The following is a 15,333-nucleotide window of genomic DNA, read 5'->3' on the forward strand; positions in this document are numbered from 1 at the left end:
ATTGTATTTGCTTGTGTTTTGTACTTCAGAGCCACCATACTTTTGTTACTAAGCAAAATAAACTAAAAATGAAACCGAACAAACCAAAAATGTAACCGTATAAGTTCTCCACTTGCATTCTCTGGTTTGTCAAGTGTAACTTGGTTCAAAGTACAACCTAGAATGGTTTAAACTCTAATGTTTAACCAAATCCCTACAGTTTCTTTAACTGCTGTCCTTATCTAACCAAATTACAAAATATGGTATACTATGCGTTTTGCCATTCTACTGCATAAAGTAGCACAGTCATCCTGTTCATCATAAACAAGAATTCCAGGAATGGTAATTGTTGTGGGCAAACATAAAAGCGCACAGGCTTATGTTTAGTTTGGTGGGGGGGAGGGGGTTGGGGATGTAGCTAGCAGCCTCGGGCCTTGACTAAACATGTACCAAAGTGGTCGCGGGCAGGGATCATTCAGGGATTTATTTATCTGACAAGTTGTTTTTTAGGCTGCTAGAATAAAGTCTGCCTTAAAATAGACTGCTCCCCTCCTGCCTACTACTACTGCCTCCTATCTATTCCTGGATTCCTGCAATCCGAGCACTGCGTGTGGGGCTCCTGTTTACTTCATTCTTCACTCTTGGTGACCCTCCTGTGTAGCGACCTAGGCAAAGGGACACATTTTATAGCATGGCGGCAAGACTGATGTCTGGAATATCAGTCTCGGAATGAGTGGAGGGGGGTTGGATATTTTTAGATGACGGGAAATTTAAGCCCCTTGAAGTTGCCAGGACAGCTATAGCAGTTCACAGCAAATATATGTCTAATCCCCATTGCCTCTTGTTTAAAACCTCCCCTGGGGTATGTTTAGCACATTAACAGTGTTCCCAATTCCCCGCTAGGAATTGTCACAAACCCAATCCCTCAGGTCACTTTGCATTCATCTCTGTTTCTCTCTCAAACTCTAATATATATGTGTGTGTGTGTGTGTGTGTGTATAAATATATTTGTGTCTGTGTGTGTGTAAAAAAATATTACAGTAAATGTATGTAGGACTGTGGCAATGTGCCCCGCCCCTGTGTGCTTATTATGTGTTGTATGTTGCGTGCGTATGTTAATGTTGGTGTATAGATTGGTACACAGGATATAAACGGGTCTGTGTTTCACGTATGATTTTAAAAAGTGTAGATTTGTATTTAGGCACGAGGAGGGCACAAATCACTTCACGTGCTGGTTAAATGTAATATGTGAGCACGGGGTTGCACAGAATTAATTCACGTGCTGGGATTCAAGTGAATAATTAATTAGTAATTGAATCCCAGCACAATAGTATATATAGACGCACATTTCTTGCAGTCGGGGTTAGGTGTTCAGTGAGTGGAGAACGGGATTGGAGACGGAGGTAATAATAATAATAAGAAGAATAATAATAGTTAAGTGTTTTCACTCACCGTGTTTTGTCTGTGTAGTCCGTTTTGTTTGTCTCTTTATTTTGGCGTGTAGTGCCGTGTCCAGTGTTTTTGTGTTTCAAACCTTTTATTTTCTGTTCTGTTTATTAAATGCTGAGCGCGATCACGCGCTCAGCCTCACCAAAACCCCAAGTCTCTGTCTGTTTATTTCCTGCTGCTGGTCTGACGCCACCCACTCCGGCCGTCTTTGTGACAAGGACCAACATGGCCAGCCATTATGGCACTGATTTGATGTCATGAGCCTGCAAGGCATATTGTCGATGATCTGTTAGACTAGCCCATAGACAAGAGTCACTGGTTCCTGTCATCATGCAGCCTTTAAGTAGTGACCCCTCCCCCCCAGAATATGGAAATTATCATTGCCGCTTCCATGGTTACGGCAGTGTGTCATCCGGTTGTACTTAGCTGCTTTTAATTCCAGTTTCTCAGAACCGATACGAAAAGGCTAATTAAATTGACCCATATTCTTAACAGGCAGGAAACAAGCTGTTATCTTCAGCCTGGAGCAAATTCACCTGTTGTTGTGCATAAAAGTATTCTTTGTTGCCCGGCTACCTACACTACTCGTGAGAGATCATGTGTATATTAAGCAAATGTACAGGCAAAGGCTGCTACCCACCAGACGCGATGCCGCAAGCGGAACTGTGCCGCGATTCGCAATGCGACAGGCGACGCAGGAGCGGCACTGGAACGGCGTAAAATAAATAGGATTGAATCCTTGCAGTTTTATGCACGTCAACTAGGGCATTTAGCAATCGGAGAACAGCTTCAATGCACGTGGTCCAGCAGGGTGACGCAGTATCCAAAATAATGGAGAAAACAATAATACTTGTGATTTGAAAAAATACCCAGAGCTTTATGACAAAGAGCATCACAATTATAAAGATACAGATTTGAAAGATAATATATAGGAATCCATTTTGAAGGAACTGAAGCCTGGCGTGTATGATTTATTGCCATATATATTGAAATACCGTCGGAGAAGACACTCATAATTTCTACATCATGTCAATGAATATGTACCAGTCTTTATCATAGTTTTGTCAATAGCAATTTTGAATAGTTGTATAGATCTCGCAGTTTTCAAACCTATCGCATCGCCTCTGTGTCGCTTCTGGTGTATGGTCATGTCGTTGCGAAAGTATCTCGTTGGCAATTAAAAAATCGCATCACGTCTGGTGTGCGGAGACCTTGAGGCTTAGAGTTTAAACGGTAAACGAAATTAAAAAATATTTTTGTTTTACATTTTAATTATAGATATACCCCCTCTTTCCCCTCCTTAATAAATACAAATCAAAACATTTTCATTCAATTATTTTTACTTCCTCTGTGCCTTAGGCTTGCCCCACCCCTCCTCCAGTCCACCTTGTGATTAATCTGTAGCCAGTCAGAGAAGACTCGTAGAACGCGGCGTGCAAGCACAGTACAGATAGATGTCGTGTGAGTCGGTAGAGATAGAATTAGAAGCAAGTGAAAAATGTCTCATTCAAAAATTAAAAAGAGAAGTCCTGTTTTTGACCTATTTTGAAAAGCTTGAGGACAATACTGTAAAATGCACAGCTTGTTCAAACTTATCGTGGAGGTTTCACGGGTGTAATGCTCAATCATCTCCAGTTGAAACATCCTTGATACCAGCTAGATGAAGACTTGGCCCAAGTGCGTCAGCCCATGAAAACACAATTTGCATGCCGTCACTTTTGTGATCTGGTAAGGGCAGATAAAATATCTGATCTAGTAGCGTGAATTTAAACAGTACATAACTGAACCCGATCCTGATATTGACAGTAGCCCACTCAACCTGTGGGCACTGAATAGTACAAGATACCAGCGAATGGCTAAACTGGCACGTACCAGTCGAGAGGATTATTTCGACTGCTGGGGATATTGTTACAAACAAAACTCAGAAATTCTTTGGATCCGGAAAACGTAGACAAGCTAGTGTTCTTACAGAAAAACACGAGGAGTGGATTTTACCATTGAACTGGCTTGGATTTGTTTGGACATTTTAATTTGATTCGCTTTTAGTTCACATTTGCTGTCTTTGTTTCTTTTTTTTTTTTTGTGAAGACTGCTTGAATTTTTAATTTGCCTTCACGTGAATTTCTATTTCTGTACAATAAATTTATTGAATGATAATGAGTTCATAATGACTCGGCTATATTGAAAAAATGAACAATAACCCGCAAGGTGATTAAAGAATATATTGGTTGATTCCTGAAATAAGGTAAGGTAATTTTATATCAGAAAAAATGTTTTGTGAGAACTTGTGTGAACTGATGTAGTTCACTTCCAAATAGCCCTTTTTTTTGTTTTGTTGTGTTTTGCTGCTAGTTGGTGTATACATTGTGCACATCAGTACTGACCATATATATGTCAATATTCAACTTAAAAGTAAAAAATATGAGGTAAAATAAAGTTAGTAACATTTGAATAAGTCACAAGAGTGCTTGTATTAAATATGGATGTTATGAATCGTTTAACCAGTAAACTACCAGATATTTAAACACTAAATACATATTAATTTAAATTAGATTTACAGCCTTAGTACAGGCACTCATTTATACACTAATTTCCATTATTCATAATCAGTCACAGACCTGTATTGGTGTCCATGGTGATCAGATGCTGTATTGGTATATGGCGGGTGTACATTTGGGTAGGTATAGAGGTTAGACAATTGAGAACCTCTTTCTCAGCTTGAACTGTAAGGTAAGAATATTGTTAGTAAGAGTACTGTATAAAAGAATGTTGACGGGGTGGATGGTATGCAAATCGGATCCTTGGCATGTTTTCTGTAACATGTCAAAATTGCGGTTGCCATCCCAGTGAACGAACTTGGCTACAGATTTCCACCCACAGCTGTTTTGATGCCCATCTTATTGCCAGCCACTGTGTAATTGCAACAGAAATAGGTGATATCATTGACGTTACATATTTGGTAAATTGAAGTACTAGTTTAATCTTGCCAAGAAAGAAGCTGTTGATTTAAATCAGTGTCACTAAAGGTTTACGACCACATTAAGTTGAACTTGGAAGACACATGCAATTGTCTAGATCTGATATGGCTTAGCGGCTTCTTCTATGGCGTCATTATTATGTTGTTGTCAAGTTTAATAGAAATTAATAAATACAACATTTTACTGGGAGACTCGTGTGAGGTGTCAGATAGTCTGCAACACTTTATTTTAACCTCCTTGAACATGCCATTACTGCAGAATGAAAGCGCATTCTCCATAGCCAACGTCCCTGTACATTTCTCAAAGCTTCCAAAAATTAGGTTAAAAGCTGTTTATAAGAAAAGGAAAAAAAAAAAAGTCTTTTTTTTTCTTGCTTGATAACTAACTACCGATACTACCTGAATTAAAACAAGCCTGTCCCTTTACAAACTGCCAAAGCCAATGAGGAACCAAGCATCTTATAAGAGGAGGGTTTTTGAAGCTCCCTTTCACAGATTGCTTTTCTTGTTACATACAAATTATAAAATGACAGGTACTGGTTAAAAATAATGGGCTGCATAGGAGGTCTACCATGCAATTAAGAGTGCTAATTCTGGTACTGACAAAGTGGGTTGAATGTTTATCCATTTAATGTTTCTAAAAGTATCCCATGCAAAGATGCTTAAAATACAACCCTTAATTTTAATAGATTTTTGTATCATCCAGTGCTGGCAATGTAGCTCTTTTTATTAGATGTTCAGATTAAGTAAGAATTAAGGTCTTACTTTGGGAAAATAGATGTTTGCAAGATCTCTCATTAGGATTAGGATCAATACTGTATGTACGTGCAAATGCAGCATGCACCTTTATGCATGATAAAATTAGATTGTATTAGTGCCAGAAAGCCAATAGTGGTTAAATTAAATGTCATATGTAAATAGTTATTACCTGGGCCACCATTACCATTATTAGTAGCATCAGAGGTTATGCAGTGGTGACTGACTGAGTGGAAATATATATTTGTTTTTGTTTTTCATTACATCTCTTCATTTCTGTTTAGAAAAAATTTATACAGTGTAGGCGATCATACGTACATACACCCCACTTAACATTTTTTTCATAAATCTGGAAAACCTTATTTAGGTTTATAAAAAATTGGTTGTTGATGGGGGTGTCTGTTCGTACATTTGTCCATCTGTATGTCGCACTTGCATTTTTGTACATATCTGGGGAAAATGGCTTATTGGTGAAACTTGGAATTAACATAATTTAGAATATGTTAGTAGGTAGAATCAGTGTGTGGGGATATTTTGTCTCTACATCCGTCTGCCTGATCTTGGCCCCCAGTGGAAATACTGATACTGTAAATAGATATCAAACCCTATGGGATTCTGCATCTTCAAAAATCTTAAAACTGTTCTTACTCAGATAAACAACTACTGTACTAAAATAATTCCACAAGCTACTAAAGTGAGGATAAGTACTGCAGTGCTCCGACAGACAGAGAGTGGAAAGCCAAGATAGGATACCTTTGGGGCAGTTTCCATGGTGGAGGGGAGTGCCCATTAATTTTCTATGACAGTGCAAAAGCGAAGCCATGGTGTTTTTCATCCCAAGGTGCTCATTAAAAGCTGGGGAAGCCTCAATCTCGGGGCTGCCTGTCGCAGAGCAGAGGCGGGGAGGCTGTGCGTGTGCGTTTTTTTTTTTTTTTTTTGTCACAACGTCATCTCCCAGGAGAAGCCAGCAAATGTAATACAAAAGCCAGATGACTTTCTTAATACTTGCTTACTTTCTTTTCTTGAAGTCTGACAGTGAAGAAGACCAAAGCTCTGGTTTGTACAGTACAGGAAAAGAAAGAGATAGAGGGAGAGAAAGCAGAACTAGAATTTGAGAACGGTAAAGTGCAAAGGGCAACATTTTATTGCATTTCCAAGTATAGGGTTAATGTGGTGATTTATTCATTCTAAAAAAAAAAAAAAAATACTGTATCTGTGAATCTACTGTATAATTTATTTTTTAGTTTGGCACCATTTTGACTTTGTAGTCAAGTCTAATTTCATATGTAAACCCTACAGATTCAATGTTTTTGTTACTGACAGTTTGACAATGGGCCTTCAATGCTAAATCAATATCTGTATAATAAACTCTCTCAGGCACTGAGTCGAGTAACATAAAGTCATGTCTATCTGCCCAGCTCAGCAGACAGCTGGAGGCTGGGATTCATTCTTCAGCCACTACCTCTGTAGTGGTATTTTCTCTATTCAGTGACTCTGTCTGCAGAAGATCCAGAGCTCTTTTTTTTTTATATAACTTTCAAACGCAACCCCAAAGGAGTTATGTCTGCCAAAGCATAGAAATGCCTGGAACTCATACATCATTGTGCTATTTCCAGCATCTCTCTTAAGCCAGCAAAGCTTGAACTCCTTAGAAAGTGTTCCAGATCTCATAAATATGTTTACACCATTGCAGGGTTATTGCATTCATGGTGGTCAATTTCTATATACTGGATTTTTGTCTGTTTGCATAAGAGATACCAGGTAAGAACTATTCTGGGTCAACGTCTGAGGGATTTAATAATCAACCACACTGAAATATCTGCCACCTAATTGCATGCGAATAGCCAGTTACTGTACTAGTGATTTTTTTGCGGTTTTCTTTTTTGGTTTACAGGTCAATGTCCACCGTTTAGAACAGGATTGTGGACTGATTTGAGAATTGTATTTTCCTTCCTTCCAATGCCATGATAACCAAGGCTTTCAAATATTCTACTTCTTACTAGCAACCTTCTGTCTGACTGCCCCCTACTTGCATTGTTCTTGCATAGGAAGTGATTTTTAAATCTACAGGCATTGTATTTGAAATGTCCTGAAATTACAAAAGAAAAGGTAAAGAAGCCAAAACACAAGAAAAGGGAGACCACTGCAAATGTTGCTTGTGCTAACAATCGAATAACGTTACATTTCTGTAGCTAGCTCTTCTAACAAGAACTTGGTGAATCTTTTGATCTAGTGAGTCTTTCTTTTTTGCCCAGCCCCTAATACTACTACCTCTTTCTGTGCGCACTTTGATTTCTGTTTCTGTCGAGTGGATGAATCCTTTCAGTTTTGTACCTCGGACGGAGTTGGCAGGATCTGCCTGGAGGCTTCTGTGACTTATAGTCTATATAAAGGAGGTCTGGAAGTGATAGAGATTGACAGGCCAATGTCACAGTATACTGTGATCTTTCAGTGCTGTCCTAAGAGGGCTGCAGCTGGCTTGAGGATATGTGCAATGGTGGTTTATGGGCTCATAACTCATAACCCCAATCGACTGTTTGTTTGGGTAAACCCCTCATAAAGTTGATTTCCTACATTCTCATAACCCTTTCACATTTTTTGGAAAGTAAATCATTGGGTGCAAACCAGTGCTGGTCTGTGAACCCCTTTTATACAGTACTGTGCAAAAGTTTTTGGCAGGTGTGAAAAAATGCTGTAAAGTAAGAATGCTTTCAAAAATAGACATGTTAATAGATTATATTTATCAATTAACTAAATGCAAAGTGAGTGAACAGAAGAAAAATCTACATCAAATCAATATTTGGTGTGACCACCCTTTGCCTTCAAAACAGCATCAATTCTTCTAGGTACACTTGCACAAAGTCAGGGATTTTGTAGGCATATAGTCAGGTGTATGATTAAACAATTATACCAAACAGGTGCTAATGATCATCAATTCAATATGTAAGTTGAAACACAATCATTAACTGAAACAGAAACAGCTGTGTAGGAGGAATAAAACTGGGTGAGGAACAGCCAAACTCCGCTAACAAGGTGAGGTTGCTGAAGACAGTTTACTGTCAAGTCATACACCATGGCAAGACTGAGCACAGCAACAAGACACAAGGTAGTTATACTGCATCAGCAAGGTCTCTCCCAGGCAGAAATTTCAAGGCAGACAGGGGTTTCCAGATGTGCTTCTTCAAAAGAGCTTGGACAGCACAAAGAAACGGGCAACGTTGAGGACCGTAGACGCAGTGGTCGGCCAAGGAAACTTACTGCAGCAGATGAAAGACACATCATGCTTAGTTCCCTTCGCAATCGGAAGATGTCCAGCAGTGCCATCAGCTCAGAATTGGCAGAAAACAGTGGGACCCTGGTACACCCATCTACTGTCCGGAGAAGTCTGGTCAGAAGTGGCCTTCATGGAAAACAACATATGAATCCAAATTAAGATATATTTATACTAAAGTAATACAAAAATGACTACAAAAGATTTAGAAGCGAGTAGTTTTTCGAGATTTACGATTATACTGTAAATCACTTTCACGAATCAGCCCCCAAATGTAGTCTCCCATCATGTTCTCGTTATACTGTCCTTGGTAGCAGCGTTCAAAGTCCAGTATATCCTGGTGGAAGCGCTCGCCTTGCTCCTCTGAGTATGCTCCCATGTTCTCCTTGAATTTATCAAGATGAGCATCAAGGATATGGACTTTGAGGGACATCCTACAGCCCATTGTGCCGTAGTTTTTCACCAGAGTCTCAACCAGCTCCACATAGTTTTCGGCCTTGTGATTGCCCAGGAAGCCCCGAACCACTGCGACAAAGCTGTTCCAAGCCGCTTTCTCCTTACTAGTGAGCTCCTTGGGGAATTCATTGCACTCCAGGATCTTCTTTATCTGTGGTCCGACGAAGACACCGGCTTTGACCTTTGCCTCCGACAGCTTAGGGAAGAAGTCTTGAAGGTACTTGAAGGCTGCCGACTCCTTATCTAGAGCTCTGACAAATTGTTTCATAAGGCCCAATTTGATGTGCAGTGGTGGCATCAGCACCTTCCGGGGGTCCACCAGTGGCTCCCACTTGACGTTGTTCCTCCCCTCAGAGAACTCGGTCCGCTGTGGCCAGTCCCGCCTGTGGTAGTGCGCCTTGGTGTCCCTGCTGTCCCAAAGGCAAAGATAGCAGGGAAACTTGGTAAAACCGCCTTGGAGACCCATCAGGAATGCCACCATTTTGAAGTCTCCTATGACCTCCCAGCCGTACTCATCATACTTCAAGGCGTCCAGCAAGGTCTTGATGCTGTTGTAATCCTCTTTGAGGTGCACCGAGTGAGCCAGGGGAAGAGACGGGTACTTGTTACCATTATGGAGCAGCACAGCTTTGAGGCTCCTGGATGAGCTGTCAATGAAGAGGCGCCACTCATTCTGGTTACAGGCGATTCCGATTGCCTCGAACAGACTGGTCACATTGTGGCAGAAGCAGAGCCCATCTTGACGGGTGAAGAAGCTGGAAAAAGGTTGGTGACGCTTCCTCTGATCTGCGACTTGCACACTTTCATCCAACAAGTTCCACTGCTTGAGCCTAGACGTCAAAAGCTCGGCATTGGACTTGGTGAGACCAAGATCTCTAATCAAGTTGTTGAGGTCTTTTTGGTTGGGGTAGTATGGGTTTCTCTCCTCAGCTCCACCTCTGAAATTGTCATCTGGATCTACAACGTCTTCCTCGCTCTCTGACTTGCTACTCTCTTCTAAAGACGGCTGCTCTCTCTCCGGAGGAGTGGGTACGGGGAGCTCATGGCAGTGTGGCACCGGGGCGATGGATGAAGGAAGGTCCGGATACGTGATAGCAGGTGCATTCTTGCCAGTCCGACGTTTGGAAGAGTCCACCATGCAGAAGTAGCAGTTGTTTGAGTGGTCAGTGGGTTCCCGCCAAATTCTTGGGATAGCGAACTTCATGGCTCTCTTTTCCCCTGTGTACCATCCTACAAAAATACATTTATTTCACCAATGACTAATGTGTAAGAGATTCTCGCAACATTTTTCATATATGATGTATTTTTTCAATAACATTGAAAATTGTAAAACATTTTAAAATTAAAAACTTTTACAATTTTAAAAATTAACACATTTTATAACATAAAATTCCGAGCAACAATTGTCCATCTTACCTTCCAGAGTTTTTTTGCAGTGCTCGCAGGTGAAATGAGGTGCCCAGGGTTTGTTTTGATCCCCGACAGGCATGCCGAAATATGCCTTGTAGGCCTCACACATCTTAGCAGGTGCGTCCACGGAGTACTTTTTCGCTCTTGTCTTGATAAATTGGCCGCAGACATAGCAAAATGCGTCTGTCGGATGCTTGCAGCCTCTTGATGCCATCTCAGAAAAATGCAGATATGTATCCACAGGCAGCTGGAACTAAACTGAACTGGTGGGCTTAAGGCCCCTGTATTTATACTAATATTTATATTACTGGAAAGTTCTAGAAAGTTCTAGAAGTTACTCCAAGTTCACTCAGCACTGAATCTATCTGGAATGTTCTGGAAAATAGGTAAATTTCAAAATATCACTGTCCTGGTCACAAAAGCAAAGTTTGTGGGGAATAATAGCCATTTTCTATACTTTTGAGGCATAAGCAATTAGGAAATAACACTTACTACCCAGGAACCAAAAAAAAATAAAAAATTGTTACAGGGTGTTATGATTTTATATATATATATATATATATATATATATATATATAAGACGTGCTCAAATTTGTTGGTACCCCTCCACAAAAAACGAAGAATGCACAATTTTCTCTGAAATAACTTGAAACTGACAAAAGTAATTGGCATCCGCCATTGTTTATTCCATATTTAATAGAAATCAGACTTTGCTTTTGATTTTTTATTCAACATAATATTGTCAATAATAAAACAAATGAAAATGGCATGGACAAAAATGATGGGACCGCTAACCTAATATTTTGTTGCGCAACCTTTAGAGGCAATCACTGCAATCAAACGTTTTCTGTAGCTCTCAATGAGACTTCTGCACCTGTTAACAGGTAGTTTGACCCACTCTTCCTGAGCAAACTGCTCCAGCTGTCTCAGGTTTGATGGGTGCCTTCTCCAGACTGCAAGTTTCAGCTCTTTCCATAGATGTTCGATAGGATTCAGATCAGGACTCATAGAAGGCCACTTCAGAACAGTCCAATGTTTTGTTCTTATCCATTCTTGGGTGCTTTTAGCTGTGTGTTTTTTTTTGGTCATTATCCTGTTGGAGGACCCATGACCTGCGACTGAGACAGAGCTTTCTGACACTGGGCAGTACGTTTCGCTCCAGAATGCCTTGATAGTCTTGAGATTTCATTGTGCCCTGCACAGATTCAAGGCACCCTGTGCCAGGCGCAGCAAAGCAGCCCCAAAACATAAACGAGCCTCCTCCATGTTTCACTGTAGGTATGGTGTTCTTTTCTTTGAAAGCTTCATTTTTTCGTCTGTGAACATAGAGCTGATGTGACTTGCCAAAAAGCTCCAGTTTTGACTCATCTGTCCAAAGGACATTCTCCCAGAAGGATTGTGGCTTGTCAATATGCATTTTAGCAAATTCCAGTCTGGCTTTTTTATGTTTTTCTTTCAAAAGTGGAGTCCTCCTGGGTCTTCAACCATGGAGCCAACTTTCGCTCAAAAAGCGACGGATGGTGCGATCAGAAACTGACGTACCTTCACCTTAGAGTTCAGCTTGTATCTCTTTGGCAGTTATCCTTGGTTCTTTTTCTACCATTCACACTATCCTTCTGTCCAATCTGGGGTCGATTTTCCTCTTGCGGCCACGCCCAGGGAGGTTGGCTACAGTTCCATGGACCTTAAACTTTTTAATAATATTTGCAACTGTTGTCACAGGAACATCAAGCTGCTTGGAGATGGTCTTGTAGCCTTTACCTTTACCATGCTTGTCTATTATTTTCTTTCTGATCTCCTCAGACAACTCTCTCCTTTGCTTTCTCTGGTTCATGTTCAGTGTGGTGCACACAATGATACCAAACAGCACAGTGACTACTTTTCTCCATTTAAATAGGCTGAATGACTGATTACAAGATTGGAGACATGTGTGATACTAATTAAAGAAACTAATTAGTTTGAAATATCACTATAATCCAATTCTTTATTATCTTTTCTAAGGGGTACCAACAAATGTGTCCAGGCCATTTTAGAATATCTTTGTAGAATAAGCAATAATTCATCTCTTTTCACAGCTTCTTTGCTTTATTCTATGACATACCAAAAGCATGCAAGTATACATGATAAAATAGCTTTTAATTTCATCACTTTTCAGGAGGAATAAAGCATTATTTCAATGAGCTGTAAGGGTACCAACAAATTTGAGCACGTCTGTATATATATTACAGTGCCTTGCAAAAGTATTCAGACCCCTGACCAATTCTCTCATATTACTGAATTACAAATGGTACATTGAAATTTTGTTCTGTTTGATATTTTATTTTAAAACACAAACTCAAAATCACTTATTGTAAGGTGACATTGGTTTTATGTTGGGAAATATTTTTAAGAAAAATAAAAAACTGAAATATCTTGCTTGCATAAGTATTCAACCCCCACACATTAATATTTGGTAGAGCCATCTTTTGCTGTAATAACAGCTTTAAGTCTTTTGGGGTAAGTATGTACCAGCTTTGCACACAGTGTGGGAGTGATTTTGGCCCATTCTTCTTGGCAGATTTACTCCAGGTTGTTCAGGTTGGTTGGATGACGCTTGTGGACCGCAATTTTCAAATAGTGCCACAGATTCTCAATGGGATTGAGATCAGGACTTTGACTGGGCCACTGTAGGACATTCACCTTTTTGTTCTTGAGCCACTCCAATGTTGCTTTGGCCTTGTGCTTGGGATCATTGTCCTGCTGAAAGGTGAATTTTCTCCCAAGCTTCAGTTTTTTAGCAGACTGAAGCAGATTCTCTTGCAGTATTTCCCTGTATTTTGCTCCATCCATTCTTCCTTCAATTTTAACAAGATGCCCAGTCCCTGCTGATGAGAAGCATCCCCACAGCATGATGCTGCCACCACCATACTTCACTGTAGGGATGGTGTGTCTTGAGGGATGGGCAGTGTTAGGTTTGCGCCACACATAGAGCTTTGAGTTTTGGCCAAAAAGCTCTATCTTGGTCTCATCCGACCACAAAACCTTTTCCCACATCGCAGCTGGGTCACTCTCATGCTTTCTGGCAATCTTCAGACGTGCTTTCAGATGGTACTTTTTGAGTAATGGCTTCTTTCTTGCCACCATCCCATAGAGGCCAGTGTTATGCAGAGCTCTTGATATGGTTGACTGGTGCACCATTGCTCCACTCCCAGCCACTGAACTCTAGCTCCTTCAAAGTGATTGTTGGCCTCTCTGTGGCTTCTCTCACAAATCTCCTTCTTGTTTGAGCGCTGAGTTTTGAGGGACTGCCTTTTCTTGGCAGTGCCTGGGTGGTGTGATGCAGCTTCCACTTCCTGATTATTGATCCAACTGTGCTCACTGGGATATCCAAACACTTGGATATTATTTTGTACCCTTTCCCTAATCTATGCATTTGTATTACTTTTATCTCTAACTTCTGTAGAATGCTCTTTGGTCTTCATTTTCATTCAGATTCACAGCCTGACCAATGATCCTTCAACAGTGGGTTTTTTATCCAGAAAATCTGACAGCAACTTTAATGGTTCACAGGTGGAGGCCAATGGTAAGGTAATTGTGTCCTCGTTAGGGCAATTTCTTTCATCGGTATAAACTGGGAGCTTCCACAGCACAGGTGTTGAATACTTATGCAAGCAAGATATTTCAGTTTTTTATTTTTCTTAAAAATATTTCCCAACATAAAACCAATGTCACCTTACAATAATTGATTTTGAGTTTCAGTGTTTTAAAATAAAATATCAAACAGAACGAAATTTCAATGTACCATTTGTAATTCAGTAATATGAGAGAATTGGTCAGGGGTCTGAATACTTTTGCAAGGCACTGTGTATATATATATATATATATATATATATATATATATATATATATATATATATATATATATATATATATATATATATATAATAGTAGACCTTCATTAAGTTGAATACGTTAAATAAGGATGAAACTGGTTTTGTTGCAAACGTTTTGACACGTGTGGGTTTTTTTTTTTTAGTTTTCAGAATTTCATTTTATATAATTTTTGGTTATGAATAGTTCAGTTTCATAAAAGTTGTCAATACATTTTGGGATTTTTCTTATTTGTTCCAGTTAGTACGATACCACAAGTCTTTAGTCTACAGATATTGCTAGACTAACATAGCGTGTTTTAGTATCCTTTAGAGGGCAACAGCAGTTACTTTGGGTTTGTTGCAACTGAGACGCAGATGGGAACTATCTTGAGCTGCTTAGTTCTTTGCAATTTGTATTAACTTGTGTACTAGTTTAGTATCGTCCTCCATACTAACCACGGGATCATCCCCAGTTAGTACGCTCCTTTCAGTTCATTGTAATCGACCCCTGGTCTTTACAGAGGATAATTAACACATAATTCAAGTTTATTGTACCTTGACAATGAAGACTAGGGGATATATCTTAGTCAGGGCATTTACAGATCAGTTGATATTTGACCTTACAGTAATTAACACTCTGGGTTCTCCTTCCCCCCCCCCCCCCCCCCCCCCACCCCCCCTGTCAAGGCTACAACAGCTGAACAAATCCTTGTAAATTGGATTGAACTAAAGTCCCAGAAGTTGCAGTTTAAACTCTAACAGCTAGGCTAGCAAAAACAAAACAGAAAACAAATGGGACCCCGCTAGGATTAAATATTTGGCTGGTTGCATGTTATTTAGATCGTTGAGCACAGATAGAAAGATTAATGTATAGGTGCATGGAAGTGCATTGTGTACTGTACAGTATTTTAGTGCCTTAGAATTCCCTTTATTTTGATCAAACGTAACACTTGCATTGTAAATTGTAAATGTTGAAATACTCAAAGAAAATGTGTAATATTCAATAGAAACCGTTTTGTCTTTCTCAGTGATAGGAAAACTTTATTTACAGTTTGCCAGGGGAGCAATCAATCAATCAATCTTTATTTAATAAAATGCTTTACAAGATGCAGTAACACCAAAATCCATAATACTTTAAATACAGAAAAGTGATGATATACAGTTAAAAACAATGCCTAATACAA

At 39.7% G+C, this 15,333-nt stretch overlaps 1 protein-coding gene across 4 annotated transcripts in view; it reads left to right on the forward strand.

Moving 5' to 3' along the window:
- Positions 1-15,333, forward strand: part of hdac5 (histone deacetylase 5) — a 77,832-nt gene that overhangs the window by 21,715 nt on the left and 40,784 nt on the right. The window contains exon 1 of one of the 4 annotated variants that reach the window (XM_059006748.1): positions 3,497-3,673. The exons of the other annotated variants lie outside the window; for them this stretch is intronic. The gene's annotated coding sequence lies outside the window, so the exon portion shown is untranslated. Of the gene's footprint in view, positions 1-3,496; positions 3,674-15,333 lie in introns of those variants that run through there. 4 annotated transcript variants of the gene reach the window in all.

The sequence above is a fragment of the Acipenser ruthenus genome, chromosome 33 (genome assembly GCF_902713425.1).
Source record: "Acipenser ruthenus chromosome 33, fAciRut3.2 maternal haplotype, whole genome shotgun sequence".
NCBI classification, from domain to species: domain Eukaryota; kingdom Metazoa; phylum Chordata; class Actinopteri; order Acipenseriformes; family Acipenseridae; genus Acipenser; species Acipenser ruthenus.